At 35.9% G+C, this 17,589-nt stretch overlaps 1 protein-coding gene across 7 annotated transcripts in view; it reads right to left on the reverse strand.

Moving 5' to 3' along the window:
* The window catches only part of wdpcp (WD repeat containing planar cell polarity effector), a 114,845-nt gene extending 101,531 nt beyond the window's left edge, over positions 1-13,314 (reverse strand). For all 7 annotated transcript variants that reach the window (XR_007892149.1, XM_051645803.1, XM_051645805.1 and 4 more), the window contains exon 1: positions 12,993-13,314. The gene's annotated coding sequence lies outside the window, so the exon portion shown is untranslated. The remainder of the gene's footprint in view (positions 1-12,992) is intronic.
* Positions 13,315-17,589: the final 4,275 nt, after the last annotated feature.

Genomic DNA, 17,589 nt, shown 5'->3' on the forward strand with positions numbered 1-17,589 from the left:
TTGCGCGCTGCGCTTGTTGTAGAAGATGACAGAAGAGCGCACACATTTACTGTGAACCGTGCAGACTATACCCTCATTGAGCACTTTATTAGGTACTCCTACTTATTCATGCGATTATCTAATCAGCTAATCATCTGGCAGCAGAGCAGTGCATAAAATCATGCAGACAAGGGTCAGGAGCTTCAGTTAATGTTCACATCAACCATCAGAATGGGGAAAAAATGTGATCTCAGTGATTTTCACCGTAACATGATTTTTGGTGCCAGACGGGCTGGTACAGTATTCCTGTAACTGCTGATCTCCTGGGATTTTCACACACAACTAGGGTTGGGAAACGAGAACCAGGGATGTGCACAAGTAGTTGAATACTTGAGTATTTGTTCTGCAATAATTATTCGAAAAGTACAAATACTATTCGAATTTCGCAAAGTTTTGCTTTGTCGGCTATATGTACAGTGAGATGCATGTTAAATCCTGAACACACAAACTTAAACTGGCAGTTCTAACAGAATGCACTGGGAGGCGCTGTTGAGTGTGGACACAAGTTGATCACATTTGATGAGCAAACTGTTCTGTCAGTACATTTAGATGGACACCAAAAAAGCGGGTTATTGTGAGAATGTGGCTTACTGCGAGAAAGCTGGGTTCCTGTTTAAATGTACTGGATAAGCGGTGTACACTCCCGTATATGTGAAGCTCAAAATTTTTGTGCATTTCTTTGGATGTTAAAATACTTTCTCCTATCCTAGATTAATATGCAGAGACAAGTATAAGTGAGCCATAAGAAAGTTCATACCACCCAAAAGTGCAAAAACTGTGGTGCTAAAAACCTTTTCTGTGGTGCAATAAAAACATTATTTTATCAAAACCACGCCTACAAAGCTACATTGGCTCAATGGCGAGAGTTTGAGCTGGGACTACCTGTTTGTCGGACAAATGGCAGATATAACAGAATGCACTGGGAGGCGTTGTTGAGTGTGGACACAAGTTGATCACATTTGATGAGCAAAACGTTCTGTCAGTACGTTTAGATGGACACCAAAAAAGCAGGTTATTGTGAGAATGTGGCTTACTGCGAAGCTCGTCAGAAAGCAGCGTCCCCGTAGCAACGTAATCCCAGCGACACTTCTGTAAACAACAAACATGGCATCTGAGAAAGACTTTGCTAGCTGAGGTAAGGGACATTCCATCATTTAAACTGGTGCGTATAAATGAGTATAGTTTATGGAGCATGTGGATATGCTTGTTTTTCTCAACAAAAACATGAGATACAATATAAACATAACTATTATATGTCAAGCGTTTATATTCGTCCTGTACATTAACTGCATCAGTCTACTTCATTAGCGGTTTCTTTTTCTTCGCTTTGCGTGAGCTTAAATGCTTTCTATACTTTTTTTTCACGCATTGCTTGTTTAAATATTTTCAACAACACAGGACATAATATAAGCTTGTTTTGGATATAATTAGAAGCTTGTTTGTTTTTTTTAATGGTGACGCAACCTTTATGACTAAAAAAAAATCATTAATTAATTACCTTCATTTAAATAATAGAATATTCAAATATTATCTTTTTATTAGCTTAAATATTCGAATACCAAATTATTGATAAATGCCCATCCCTAACGAGAACGGTTCTTGTTCAAACTGGACAGTTAAAGACTGGACAAACATAGCCTGGTCTGATGAATATCGATTTCTGCTGAGGTACACAGATGGTAGGCCCACTGCAGCCTCAGCTTTCTGTTCTTGGCTGACAGAAGTGGAACCTGACATGGTCTTCTACTGTTGTATCCCATTCGCCTCGAAGTTTGACATGTTATGCATTCTCAGATGCTTTTCTGCTCACTACAATTGTAAAGAGTGTTTATCTGAGTTACAGTAGCCTTTCTGTCAGCTCAAACCAGTCTGGCCATTCTCTGTTGACCTCTCTCATCAACAAGGCATTTCGCAGAACTGCCGCTCACTAGATGTTTTTTGCTTTTATCACCATTCTGAGTAAATTCTAGAGACTGATAAATCCCAGGAGACCAGCAGTTACAGAAATACTCAAACCAGCCCGTCGAGCACCAAAAATCATGCCACGTTCGAAATCACTGAGATCACATTTTTTCACCATTCTGATGGTTGATGTGAACATTAACTGAAGCTCATGACCCATATCGGCATGGTGTTATGCACTGCACTGGTGCCACATGATTGGCTGATTAGGTAATCACATGAATAAGTAGTTGTACAGGGGTACCTAATAAAGTGGTCGGTGAGTGTATATTTCTATAATTACATTGCAGCATTTTGCGCTTTAATAATCTCACTGGGCAATATATTGTAACCAATGTCTTAACCAGAGTTGTGAAACTACCGTAATTTACACAGAAAGGAAAGGCCTTCATGTTAAAATGAAAGTTTTAATCAGAATAAAATATTGATGGGAGAAATCACGTGCAATGTAGTATTCACTGTAATCATTACAATTACAAGAGAAATTCAAGAAAGCTGTTCATACTGAATAGAAGTTTTTATCAATGTTTTCGTTTATTATGTGATGCTCTGTTGTGCAGCACTTTATTTGACAAAAATTAGACCAACTTTGTGTTCTGGATTATGCTGTAATGTCATGAACTATTGTAGATCATACTCTAAAAAAAAAAGTTGATAGTTTTTCATTGTCTTCTGTTACATGAGTTCATTCTTTTCTGCACTGTATACAGTAGATAACACTGTGGCATAAAAGTGAACTTAAACATATATAAACAATGATTGAATATAGGAACTACTGCAGCTGACTCCACAGCAAAGGGGCACCTGCCCTTGGTCACACTTTTTATATCACTCTTCTTACTCTATTCTAAAATTCCTTCTCTTCTCCTCTTTTCCTTCACCTTTACCTGGCACTTTCCTAAAAGCAAGACGGTAGCTACTAATTTGCTTGCTGGCAAACTGGCAGAGAAATTTCAAAAGAAATTAGCTCACTTTACCATTTCCCTCAGCATTACAACTGAAATCGTATGAAACACTTACAATGTCAGGGACTAAAATTCATTTCTGAAGGGGGGATTGCCCCCCTTAGATGCCTCATATTGTTGGGGATTTTTTCCACTTTGTAGTCATGACACAAAGAGATTCAATATTGTATAATAATAATAATAATAATAATAATAATTATTATTATTATTGTTATTATTATTATTATTACACTATTTCATCTAACTGTTTCTATCAGTTATCTCATATGGACCTGTTTTTCTTAATTATATCTTTTATTTTGATCAACTTTTATGCATTATGATGCTTCTTTTCAGTCACTTGTTTCCCAGCAAGATGCAATGTAATAATCTATGCTGTTATGTGATGACTTAAATTTATTGTTGTTCTTTGCATTTACTTTACTATACATTTCATTTATTTTTCCATGTTATTAATGTTGTATTCTTATTTTGAATGCATTAATTTTATATAATACATAACAATATACCTTCTTTATAACAACTTGAATTTGCCTCCCCTCGAAGCTGTTAACGATGATGATGTTTCTTTTCAATAGACCTTTTTCACAGACTGTGATGACGTGTTTCAGCCTTATTTATCAGTGTAAATCTCTCTATTTTTTTTTTTTATATTATACATTTTTTAAATATTGAGTGTAAATTTACCACATTTAAAAATTACCACAGCTGCAAGGGGGTTTCGATTACAGCTGCTGAGAGAGTGACAGTAAATTTGGCATCTTCTCCCTTCTGACTGTCTTAATCCACCGCTCTCTATTTTTTTACTCTTCTGGAAAGTCACTCAAACGTAATATTGGATTTTGTTTTTTGGTCTTGGAGCAAATGGGTAAATGAAACTATTACAGTACTGTGCAAAAGTCTTAGGCGCATAAGATGCTTCACAAAAACATTTGTCTAAAGATAGTTATTTATATTTTCAGCTTTAGTGTGTCAATAAGTAATATACATTTTAGACTCCCAAACATTCCTTTTGCAAATATAATAGAGCAGAATAGAAGAACAGGGAGCCCTGCAAGAGATGGCATGGTCCCCACAGAGCCCCCCACTGAATACTGAGTCAGTCTGGGATTACATGAAGAGACAGAAGCAATTGAGACAGCTGAAATAGATAGAAGACCTGTGGCAAATTCTCCAAGAAGCTTGGAACATCCTATCTGCCAACAACCAAGAAAAACTGGTGTGTCCAGGTGTATCTAGGAGAACTGGTGCTGTTTTGAAGGCAAAGGTGGTCACACCAAATATTTATTTAGCTTTTTTTATGTTTACTGGACTTTGTATGACATTAAGTGGTAAATGAAAACTATTTGTCATTATTTTTTAAGACATCCTCACTATGCAACATTTTTCCCAAGTGCCTAAAACTTTTGCACAGTACTGTATGTGCTGTGATCTCCCATTTACCGCTGTCAAAGTTTACCCTGCAAACATTCCTTACTTCCTGGTCCTGTTCTTAATGGCAAAACTGGAGTGAACAAGTAACCGGTAAAGGAAGATGAATGACTTAAAACTGCTATAGCGAGCAGCCCCCTCTCTTGGTCAAAATAAACAGCACACAATTAACCTGGTTGCCGGTAGTCTTAAATACAGGCTTTCTTGCCATGCATTTTCACTTAGCGGACTGTTTTGAACGCGCAGTAAAAATGGGGACATTTCTGGGGACATCTCCAGTCGGGGGCATTTCCGAGGACAACTCAAGTCAAGGACAGACCGTCAAAAAACGGGACTGTCCACAGAAAACAGGGACGTCTGGTCACCCTAGACTACAGGCCTAATCCCCACACTAACTAAGGGCGACACAAACAGAAAACAATCATCTAACTCAGGACCTGGTCCAAAATGTTCAATTTCATTCTCTCTCTCTCTCTCGGTCCGTTTCTCCATTTCTCACTATTGTGCGAGAGAGTGTGAAGGCCAGGACAGCCCGTCCAGTTTAAGGGATTTGAATTAATGCAACATGTTTTCATTGCTGGAAAGCTACAATCAAACACAAAAGCTAACTTGAACAGCACCCGCCTCTGATCCCCAAGGCTGTGCATTGAAGCAAACAACAAAACCACAACAAAAGTCAGAGGAGCTAGTCCAAGCACAAAGCACCATGGTAGTGGGTTGTTTGTGGCCCATCAGCACCCTCTACTGTCATTTAAAGGGAATGACGATCTTAAAGAGATTTATTTTTAATTTAGTACTAAGTAATGCAGCCTTTTCTTGAGGAGGAGTATATATATATATAAATAAATAGTGATCCATAGAAAATCCTATTTAAAATATTCTCCCACACTTTTTCCCCATACTCCCACAATTAATTTCCATGACCTCTCCAGTCATTTGTATACTGGAAAAGTTTTTTTTTTTTTTTTTTTTTAAATCATTCAAATTCAGACAGATTTGCAAATTAATCATTCAGACAGATTTGTCAGTTTGACATTCACTGAAAAAAGTAACTCAAAAATACGATTCACAACAACTGACGAAATCACTATGCTTATGCAAGAGCAATATTTAACCAATTAAATATTTTAGAGCAGAACATAACTAGAAAAATATATATTCATTAAACAAATATTCATGACTTTCCATGACTTTTAAGATTTTATTAAGTAACATGACTTTTACAGGTTTGAATACAAATTCTCAGATTTTCTTCATGACCATGGGATCCCTGAATATTATTAAAAAAAATTATAAATAATATATAACAAAATTATATATTTATATAATTAAAATATTGTTGTATACTTTTTATTTTATCATAATAAAAATGCAAAATAAGTTAGTGTGTTAAAATATGTATACTGGTTCTAAGGAAAAGACACTACACAGTCTGTCAAATTAAGTCGACGACAATGTCTCTGTGCTTTGATTTCAAAACGTATTTCATGGCATGTTTACCTGACACAGAAGAGGAAAGACAAGGTGATTGACAGGTGGAGGGCGGGTCTGCTTTATGAGCAGGTGAAGTGTGTGCTTTCACTTTGATCAGTGTGTGTGTTGCTGCCAGGCATGGGAAAGTTTAAGGTCGACAGTGTGTATTTGACAGGCATGGGGAAGTCTGGGGTTGAAAAAGCATTCTTGAGTAAATACTCCTGAGGGCTTTGTTGTTTGAAGTTAAACCAAAGAGCACTTATGCGTTTAGAATGATCACGAGCCTGGAGAACCCAGCTGTACATTTGTGAAACAATGTGTAAACTTGAAATGTGTCGATCTTTTAAAAACCCCTGGAGGAGGACACGCTAATTAACTCACTCAATTCCATCCTGTCAGAATTCAAGGCCTGAACTACATTTAGCATTTTAACAGATTGAGGTTTGCACTCCAAACAAGTGTAGGGTTAAAACCTTTGAAATAAAACTATTCATTGATTTGTGGGACATGAAGAATTCAATTACTTATTGATTATAATGCTTATCATCACAAAATAGCCAAATGTGGGCTGATTAATCAGCCTGGCCGATGACTCATTTTTTGTTAGTATTTATGTTACTATGCTTCAAAACTAGTACTATACTGATATCTTGTGTTCACATGTCGACACTGCAGTTCAAATCTTGGTCACAAGAAAAACGTCTAACAACAGGCCATGAAAGAAGCTCATGAGAATGCAAGTAAACATCTAGAAGATGGATATCATGGCTGTCACGTAACCCCACTGAGAGACATCACATACCACATTATCAAGATGGCTTTTGCCAACAGACAATAGAAGAGAGATAATAGTCTGATGAGGGGTTTTGTTAAGTCACTTGCAGACTGTCCCACATCAGATACAGCAGCTTTGAAATAAAGCAGATCAATATGATACAGAGGTTGTGAGACAGATCTAGATGTGAGATACTTCCAATCACAAACAAATAAGGGTATCCAGTAATCCAGTCATTATAAAAACGTCCTACTAAGAGGAAGAATATTTTACTTGGCACATAGTTTTCCACTTAGTGCCAATTCTGTCATTTGTGCTATGGGTGAATACAAATGGTTTCGGTTAAAAAAAAAAAAAACACCAGTGTCTATGGAGCAGTGACACCACCATACAGATTAACTGCCACAAACAGCCAGAAAATTATCTATAGACTGTGTATAAGAAACATATTGCTTCAACAACAAATATAGTCAAATATACAGTGACCTTAAAATGTACTTGGACACTGCAGTCACACTGACTTAAAATATAAGAATTTCACTGCATTACAAACCAAATATCAAACCATAAAAATCAAAACAATGCAAGACTAACTTCACTTAGCCATATTTGTAATTATTTTTACCAACTGCTCCAAAGGCGATTTAAATTGTATGTATGAAGTCAGTTCCCTTAAAGTTCACTAAAGTGTTCTAGCAGAGTAACCACAAGTGTAGTTCATCACAATAACGAAGGACATGTTCCACACATTTTTGTAACCAGAAAGTGTCTTTATTTTGAACAATATATCAATTGTATGATAATTTGAAACTTCTTTTTGTGAAATGCTTTTGCTTAAAGTGTTTGTGCTATCATTCTTTAAAATAAATGCCATATGGTTTGATATTCTGTTTTATAATACAAAGACATTCATAAATTTTTTTACAGTATGTGTGGCTTGAGTGTCCAAAAATATATTAGGCCACTGTATCTGATTTCACTATCAGAGAATTTATGTCCTTGTTGGTTTGACCCCGGGTCATTTTAGAAAGAGTTCAAGACAAACACAATATCTTGCAACGACCAGGGAGCGTTTCCCAAAAGCATGGCGCCAATGGTTTCTACAATCAACTTAGGCTTACGATGCTTTTGGGAAACGCAGCCCAGGATAATACACAATGCATCTCTTTATACTGAGGCATACTTTGATGAGGTCAAAGAGTGCAGATGTTCTCAGAGGCCTCACAGGTATTGTTTTGATTTTCCCTCTTTGCACAGACCATGAATATTCCCCACGTCAACAGGTACAATGTGAGGTAAGACACAATAACAAACATGTCCCACTGACAGGGCAAGAACAATGCAGGTCCACAAAACCTGTGAAAACATCACATTTAAATAAGTATAAAAAAAAACGGCTAAAGTCACCAGAGCATGATGTGATAGAGGTACACTCAGGGAGTCAGGGACATCAGTTGAAACATGACAGCAGAGATAAGATTGAAATTAATCAGCTTGCGTACATGAGTATTTAGGTTACATAATAACTGCACAGAAGGAAATAATTTTCTTTACTGTATATCTGAAGTAGAACTACTGAACAAAAGAAAATCTATAGCACACATGCTTGATAATAGCAACATGATCAGATGAGAAGTCGCCATGTTTCCGAAAGTTCCAGTACCCTAGGATCGCCCGCATTATGCCGACTCACTGACAAGCGCGATGTCCTATCAGACATTTTTGCATCGGCTCCTATGTGTTTACCTTCCTCTGTGGGGTGACCGGAAGCACGTCATGCATCAGCAGCATGGGAGACCTGGTTTCAGATCCCACGTTGAAACCAGGAAGTAATCATGTTTGCAAAATCGGTGACGTGCGCAATTCAGAGGTTTCTAACATTACATTTTTACTCAACTGATGGTTAAGGTTTGGGGTTTGTGTTTGGTACAGTTTATAAAATCTACATTCCTCTTCACTGTATTACAGCCTGTACAGCTGAAAACAACTCGCATCACAACTCGCTGTTGGCACCCCTCCTTGGACATTAGGCCCAGAAAATGGAGCTCACATGTGCCCATACACCCAACAACACAAATCACTTTGGCCACTGGGGGCAGTGTTTCAAAGTTTCGGTAAGCACAGACCGATTTAAGCTAAAGAAAAGTCAACCTACTGTTTCTGATTTCATTGTGAGATCAGTCTGATAATAGTAAAAATTTCATAATATAAATAATAATAATAATAATAATACGTTTTATTTATATAGCATCTTTCCAGAGCTCAAGGACACTATTTACAATAGTAACACAATAATACAAAAACAAAGAACAGTCACAAAAACACAGTTCAGATAGCACAGTCATTGAGAGTGAATACATAACACATTAAGATAAATAACACTGAGAAAACAAAAAAGTTTTAAGCTGAGATTTAAACTCAGAGATAGAAAAGATGCTGCGAAGAGTCAGGGGGAGTGAATTCCATATATTGGGTACTACTACGCTGAATGACCTGCCACACATAGTAGAGAGGTGAGATCTAGGGACAGAAAGGAGTCCGGACCCAGAAGACCTAAGCGAGCGGATCAGGTTGTAGGGAAGAAGCAATTCACTAAGATAGTGAGGTGCCAGACCATGAAGTGATTTAAAAGTAAGCAGGATTAGTTTATATTTGATGCGAAACAAAACTGGTAACCAGTGAAGTTCAAACAGGAATGGAGTAATATGAGCTGATCGCTTGGTAAGTGTAAGAATTCTAACAGCAGAATTTTGAATATATTGCAAACTAGCAATAGTGTTAGCAGGTAAACCAATGAAGAGGGCACTGCAATAGTCAAGACGTGAGGATATAAATGCATGAACCAGTGTTTCGCCATCTTTTAGACTGTTAAAAGGGACGAAGGCAAGCAATGCGGCGAAGGTGACAGAAGGCAATTTTAGATACAGATTTAATATGAGCTTCAAAAGTGAGGGAGGGATCAAGGATGATACCTAAATTTTTTACAGTGTTGGATGGTTTAATGAAAGTGCCATCAATATCACAACCAGAGTCATAAGGAATTTTGTGTTGGTGTTCCAATAATAATAATCTTAGTTTCATCCATGTTCAGTTTTAGGAATTTGGAGTTAAGCCATTTTTTTATTTCATTTACACATGTTGATAGTGGACCGGTCTGGAGAGTGAGAGCAGATCTACAAGCTGTACATATTTAAATGTCATCAGCATAAAAAACCGTGGTGGCAAATGAGTTGACCCTAAGGCAGTATATATATAATGAATAGTAGAGGACCAAGAACCGATCCCTGAGGGACACCTAATTTCAGGGAAACAGTAGGTGACTGATAATTTTGCACTGAAATGTAAAACTGTCTATCTGTGAGGTATGAAGAAAGCCAGGAGAGAGCAGCACCAGTGACACCAACATCCGAGAGGCGGGAGAGAAGTAATTCATGGCAAAAAGTATCAAAAGCAAGGTCAAGTAATAGAAGAATGGAGAGAGAACCAAAGTCACCAGTGAGTAGTAGGTCATTGACAACCCTTACAAAGGTGGTTTCAGTACTGTGAAGTGGGCGAAAGCCAGACTGAAAGGGGTCAAAAAGATCACCCCCAATAAACAGAGCAGTGATCCTGATTAAATGTTGCTCCGTTTGTTTTAAATCATTGAATTTTACAGATTTTTGTGTTTTTTAGTATTTCACATTACCAATATTTGTCATCGAGACAGTTGACCAACGTCTTGCACAGATTAAGGTCTGGCATGGGAGGCCTGTTAAAGCATGTCTGGATTATTCTAAAATTTCAGTTGTCAACATGTGCAATGATATTGCGCTATTAAAGTACTGCAAAACTGTATTCACTAGTTTGACACTTCTGTCATGCTTAAGAGCAAGGGTTGTGTGATTTAAAGGTTAAATGTGTTTTTAAAAACGATCTGATACATTGATAAATTTAACAATAGCTTGAGTGTGTTAGATAAGCCCAAAACACAGCACAAACATGCACTTTACAGATTTTGCTGAAAATTTTCACAAGATAAACCATGAAACCAAGTGATTAAAAGAGATCCACTTTTAAATTAGTCTGTCATAAAACTTCCATAGATAAAAGTTGATATATAAATATCTAAATTATTCTGCATTCAGTCCTGCACTAACAGTTTACTGCAAAATTACTAAAACTAAACTAAAACTAGTTGCCTTCATTATTAGAATAAAAAAATTATTTATATAAGAGTGTAGAGGAGCAGAAGGTCCTAATCATGATCCTTCACACAGAGCTCAAGGTGTTATAAACACCAGTCTCACAATACAGAGTGAGAGAGCCTGAGGGAGACAGAGAGAAAGAGGGAGAAAAATAGAAAGACAAAAAAATATAGGCAGGCTCAGACATTTTCACAATCTCCTTTAGAAAGTTCTCCATTAATGTTTTCAGAATGCAATTAAGTGGAGAACAGAAATTCAGTAATCTGACGGCACTGTATGTTGTCAAAAAGATTTTAAAAAGCAATCATAAACTCACACCGTTTTCTTCCCCCAATCTCTTCACTGTATTATGGAGAAGAATGTTTGGTGTTGTTGTGCGTATGGACACAAGAAGATGCAACAGGATCCCTGGCTTCTTTGTCAGGCGGTTTGTAATGAGCCTGTAATGAGCTCATGTAAAATGTATCAGGAAGATCATCTTTCTCACCCAGAGCAGGGGTCCCAACAACACTGATCTGACACACACATCCTCTCAATATAGCATAATAAGGTATAAGATATAATGCAGGACAAAGATAAGATATCCTGGGTGTTTATGAGTTGACTGTTCATGGCTGTATTTTTCTTAGAGACAAAAGCTCTCTAACAAAACTCCTTACTAACTGAAAACTTAAAGGCTACTGTGAAAATAATGTATAAAAATTGACATCCCAAATCAGTCTTAAGATATTTCTGTGCAATATAAATTTGAATAATTATACAGGGTTTATTAGATATAAAATAGTTCTGATAGTTTCTGACTTACCCTTTATATATATATATTATATATATAGATAGATAGATAGATAGATAGATAGATACACACACACACACACACAACTAGTTTTGAAACACTTGACTGAAATGTTTCTCATGATCTCAGAAATCTTTTGATCTGAAGGTGTATGCTTAAATATTTGAAATTAGTTTTGTAGACAAAAATATAATTGTGCCACCATATTAATTTATTTCATTACAAAACTAAAATGTAATTAAAAAAAAAAGTTTTTTTTTAATTGATGACTTGGACCAAATAATAAAGAAAAGCAGCCACTAAGTGCCCAACATAGATGGGAACTCCTTCAATACTGTTTAAAAAGCATCCCAGGGCAACCTCAAGAAGTTGGTTGAGAAAATGTCAAGAGTACATGTCTGCAAATTCTAGGCAAAGGGTGACTACTTTGAAGATGCTAAAATATATCACAGTTTTGATTTATTTTGGATTTTGTTTAGTCACAACATAATTCCCATAGATCCATTTATGTTATTCCATAGTTTTGATGACTTTACTATTATTCTAAAATGTGAAAAAAAATTATAATAAAGAATGAGTAAGTGTTTCAAAACTTTTGATCAAAATTTTTGATACACACACACACACACACACACACAGTATGTCACAGTATGAACTTATTTTACTGGATGTGTAAGACAGGATAGTAAAGTAAAAGCAGCCAACAAGTGGCCAGCATACATACAAAGGGAACTCCTTTAATGCTGTTTAAAAAGCATCCTGGGTGGCACCTCAAGAAGTTTGGTGACAGAATGTCCAGAGTGTGTGGCAAAAAGCCATTTTACAGGTCTTTTTTATTTTCTTTTTTGGTATCGACATAATTCTCATACTTACACTTTTGCTATTTCACAGTTGATGACTTTAATGTTAATCTACAATGTGGAAACTATTAATAAAAAAACTAAAAGAAAAGAAAAGAAAATAATTAGGTGTGCGCAAACTTTTGAGTGGTAGTGTAAATACATATAATGAAATGTGTATAACCGAGTTTGCCTCCTGGATTTCACACTTTAAAAAAATCCCGATAGCGCTTCTTTGCTCAAGCCTAGAGTGGTCACCATGACCTGATCCGGGTGGGGTGGAAGTCTGACCCCCTCCCGAAACTTCTTGCAAATTTCGGTTTTTCAGTGGAGAGCATGCAAAATAAAAGTCCAACATTTTGCACTAATATTAACTTTTTTAATCTACGGCAGCCTCAGCAATTAACAAAAGTTTCTAAAAGGCTATAACAGACACAGAAAGGGGATATATTTTAAATTAATCCTAATCATATATTCTCCATTATTCCAATGTAAAAGATGCTCTCAAATTGGCACCATACATGGACTTACCGGTTACTTCACAAATAATCGGTTGATCTCCAGATGATTGATGCCGCAAGTTGAATGATGTGTGTGCTTTTGCTGTAGATGTATATTACTTCAGTAGAAATTGCACGCAAAATCTGAATGTGTAGCCGTTGAACGTGCCTATTACCGATCTCATTCAATTCTATAACTTTTAAACATTTCCAAAACGCTGTTTTAGAGCATGTTAGCTGTTGCTAGCCATAGTAGCCAATGGCATGTCCATGATTTCCAGAGTGTCTAAGCAACGGACGCATTGTTACGTCCTTCATCGCTGAGCTCTCCACTCTTCACTTCTCTCCCATATTCTTTTCTAAACATTACGGTAATCTCTAATATCTTCCGGGTTGTTCCTTGAATCCTGGGTGTCCAGCGGCAGATTCGCTGCGGTGACATTGCCTACTTACCCACTTGTCTTACGTGTTTCCGGTGTTTAGCCACTAGTACGCGAGTGTGTGGATGACTTTTGGTTGCACGTTGGTACATTCCTAGACTTAACGATGTTGGTGCTGGTTGTAACAACTGTTTTTGTATTTTCACTCAGCTTAAGACTGATTGTTTTTGGTAGCAGTGACTGTTATAACCTACTTAAAATAATAAATAACAGAAATTTTTACCCATCTTTTCATTTATTAATACACTAGTGCATACATACTGGTTGTTGGAAGTGTAAGTGTGAAAATATGTAAGTAAAACATTTTATAATGTTTTAATTGTGTGAAAATAATTGTAAAAGTTTTAATGTTCAGTACTTTGAACATAAAAAATGTTTAACTGTAAAATTGTGTCGTCCATAACTGCTGTAAGATATGAAATATAAGCAATTTCTTTCTACTTTGTTTCTCAATACACTGCATAAAACTTAATTTAAAAAAAATAAAAACCTTATTATATAAACCTGTGTGATCCATTAATAGCTACTAATACAAACCATTTAAATTATATGCTTTGGCTTGTCATTTATATAAGTCGACCAAAGACTGCTTTACACAGCTTATCAGTATGTGGTTTCATACAACAAATAAAAAGTATTAAAACGTATATTTTAAATACATAAAGATGAGAGAGAAACCGTGGTAGTAGTTGATACATTTTTCATTTTAAAACAACATTTACTATACCATATATTGTATGCCACACTGGCTGATAAATTACTAAAATGAACAGCAGTATTAGGCAAGAACAAACAAAATAAGTTGATTACTGGGCGAGAAGGATAACAAATATAAATATACACATAAATAATATTTTGTAATTATGATGCTGATATTAAGTCATCCCAAACACGTTATATGCAATAGACTGGCATGTCTTAAGGTCAATATTAGGTCAAAAATGCCAAAAAAGAAACAGCTTTCTCTAGAAAGTCATCAGTCAATCATTGTTTTGAGGAATGAAGGCTATACAATGCTTGAAATTGCCAAAAAACTTAAGATTTCATACAAAGGTGTACACTACAGTCTTCAAAGGACAACTGTCTCTTAACAAGGACAGAAAGAGATGTGGAAGGCCAGATGTACAACTAAACAAGAGGATAAGTACATCAGAGTCTCTAGTTTGAGAAATAGACGCCTCACATGTCCTCAGCTGACAGCTTCATTGAATGTTACCCGCTCAACACCAGTTTCATGTACAACAGTAAAGAGAAGACTCAGGGGTGCAGACCTTGTGGGAAGAATTGCAAAGAAAAAGCCACTTTTGAAACAGAAAAACAAAAAGAAAATGTTAGAGTGGGCAAAGAAACACAGACATTGGACGACAGATAATTGGAAAAGAGTGTTATGGATCTTAACCCCATTGGGCTTTTGTGGAATTAGCTAGACTGTAAGGTGCGTGAGAAGTGCCCGACAAGACAGCCACATCTATGACAAGTGCAACAGGAAGCGTGGGGTGAAATGTCACCTGAGTATCTGGACAAACTGACAGTTAGAATACCAAGGATCTGCAAAGCTGTCATTGCTGCACGTGGAGGATTTTTTGATGAGAACACTTTGAAGTAGTTTAAGAAGTTCTGAACATTTTTTCGAATTTTAATTGGAAGTTTTCACATTATTAATGTCCTGACTATACAGTTGAATGCCACTTTGGTGTATAAAAGTACCAATTTCTTTCCATAAGAGCAAAATCTGAACATTATTCCGAATTTTTGGTCGCCAGTGTATATCAAATGTCTTTATTGTGTGTGCCTTTTACTGCTGTCAGTGGTACCTTTTTCTCGTGGTATCAAATCATTTAAATTTATATTCGTTAGTAGGAAAACAATTCCACTATACACAGAAAAGCACATTATAGTATACGAATTAAAAAAAAACATTAATTATTATGTAGCCTATATATGGTAATACAAGATAACATGTTAATGTGAACATTACTACACTCATATTAGCTATACAATGCTTAACAGTTTATTGCATATTATGTATGTATTAGTTTATTAATTAGAGTAATTTTCATAATAGCCTAATGAAAGGAAAATTAATAAGACCTATACATTTAAATACATATTTAACATCAAGTTACCATCCCATGGTTCTTAGTAGTGTACTGTACACCATGCCAGCAAAAACTTACCCTGATATACATTTTGTAAATTCATGTGGGACTATAATTACAACAGCCAATGTGTTTTTTAATGGAAAACAAATATTATATATATATATATATATATTTTATATTTTACATATGTACTGTATATAAATGTAAATTTTAGAGACCTATGCTTAATAGCTTAAGCATAGCTCAGTGTCATTCACAGCAAATATGAAGCACCATACTGTCTTATCAGATCAAGAACGTAAGCAGCAGAAGGCATATTGTAAGATGGTTTTCACATTGGTAGCTATAATAAATTGCTAAAACTTGCTCACAGGGGCAGAAGGAGAGAGACCGATACTTTTTTCTTTCTACAGCAGCAGCAAGTGGCATAATAGAAGATGTCCACTACAATGCAAGCCAAATAAAATAATAAAGTTAATTTGCATTGCAGAAAAGGTGCTAATAAAAAGTTATTTTTATAGTAATTGCTATGCATATCTGTGAACTTAAGTATTAAAAAGTATTTTAGTTGCATAATAATAGTCAACTGGAGCTGTGACAATTCTGTTCTGTCCAATTCAAACACATTCAGACATTGAGCTTGTTGTGCCACAGCAGCAGAGCACTGCATAATAAAACAAGAGTTTAAAATTTGCCAGTTAGGTGAGATTTTAAAGGGGAAACAACTGCACGATCAGAACATTTTAAAAAGCAAATGTATGAACATGCACAAGAACCTCACGAAATGATTCTATGTTTTTCTACTTGGTTGCTAGTGTGAGCTCAAAAGGCTCCTTGCTAGCCCGAGTCAAATGAACGAAACCAGAACTCTACGATGTTCTGGTGCAGAGATATGTGATTTGTTGCTTGGTTGCTAGGGTAACCCCATCTGGTTGCAATGCAGTTACCAAGGTGATACTCAAAAGGCTCCTTGCTACCCTGAGTCAAATGAACGAAACCAGAAGTCTCTACGATGTTCTGGTGCAGAGATATGTGATTTGATACTTGGTTACTAGGGTTACACCATTTGGTTGCTAGGCAGTTGCCAGGGTGATACTAAAAAGGTTGCTTGCTGGACTGGAGTGTAATGAATCAAACCTGAAGTCTCTATGACAGGGGTCGGGAACTTTTTTCCACTGAGGAGCCAATTTTTCTTTTTATTTATTTATTTTTTTTCAGTTGATGCATTTTTTCGAAAGAGCCATAGCACAAACTAATAATTTACTATTTTCAAAAAACAAAGTTTTTCAATAAAATAAGCTTATTATGCCCACAGACTACTCAAAAACACAAAAAGAAAACAAATATGGAACAATTAATACGTTAACATGCTGTAATATGGAATTGAATACACGTTTGTGCGGGTCTCCATAAAATTACTTCATTTTACAATTGTTCATGAAAAAGTTAACTTCCCTTTTGGGTTGGGCGATATGTAAAAAAATATTTGAAAGATAATCGGCATAAAAAATATCGCGATATCTGATTATATTGTCAACCCCCCTGCCGAGAGTCAGTGAATATCTTTGCTTTATTGATTTTGCTTTAAAAATTACATTAATTTATTGAAACACGAAAAACTTAAAATACATTTCTAAATTCAAATTGCACTTTAAACGAATTGAAAAAGCAATTAAAATAACGAAGTGATCAAAAAATCTTATATACAGTATAACCACCTCCCCGAATCCATACATTTACCATCTCCAACGGCCCCATTTGCCATCACGCAAGTATCACAACAGGTGAAAAATTACTAATAGCCTACAGATTAAGAACTAAATACAATTATAAATGTAAAGATGATAATTACATTTATAATAATAATAATAATCATAATAAATAAGCCTAATACATTTCCGTGCGTTCCCAAAAAATGCTGCCAAATGGGTGTTCTTATCGAATGTGTTTGTATTGCATTTTGGTAATACAGTTAATGCTTGTTACGTCCCTATTAGTCTAGGGGTATCGAAGGAACATCAACATAAACCAGAACAGAACCAGTTAGAACAACCTTGTGCAAATAAACAGAAGGAGGCTTAAGCAG

Source organism: Myxocyprinus asiaticus, chromosome 20 (genome assembly GCF_019703515.2).
Source record: "Myxocyprinus asiaticus isolate MX2 ecotype Aquarium Trade chromosome 20, UBuf_Myxa_2, whole genome shotgun sequence".
NCBI lineage: Eukaryota > Metazoa > Chordata > Actinopteri > Cypriniformes > Catostomidae > Myxocyprinus > Myxocyprinus asiaticus.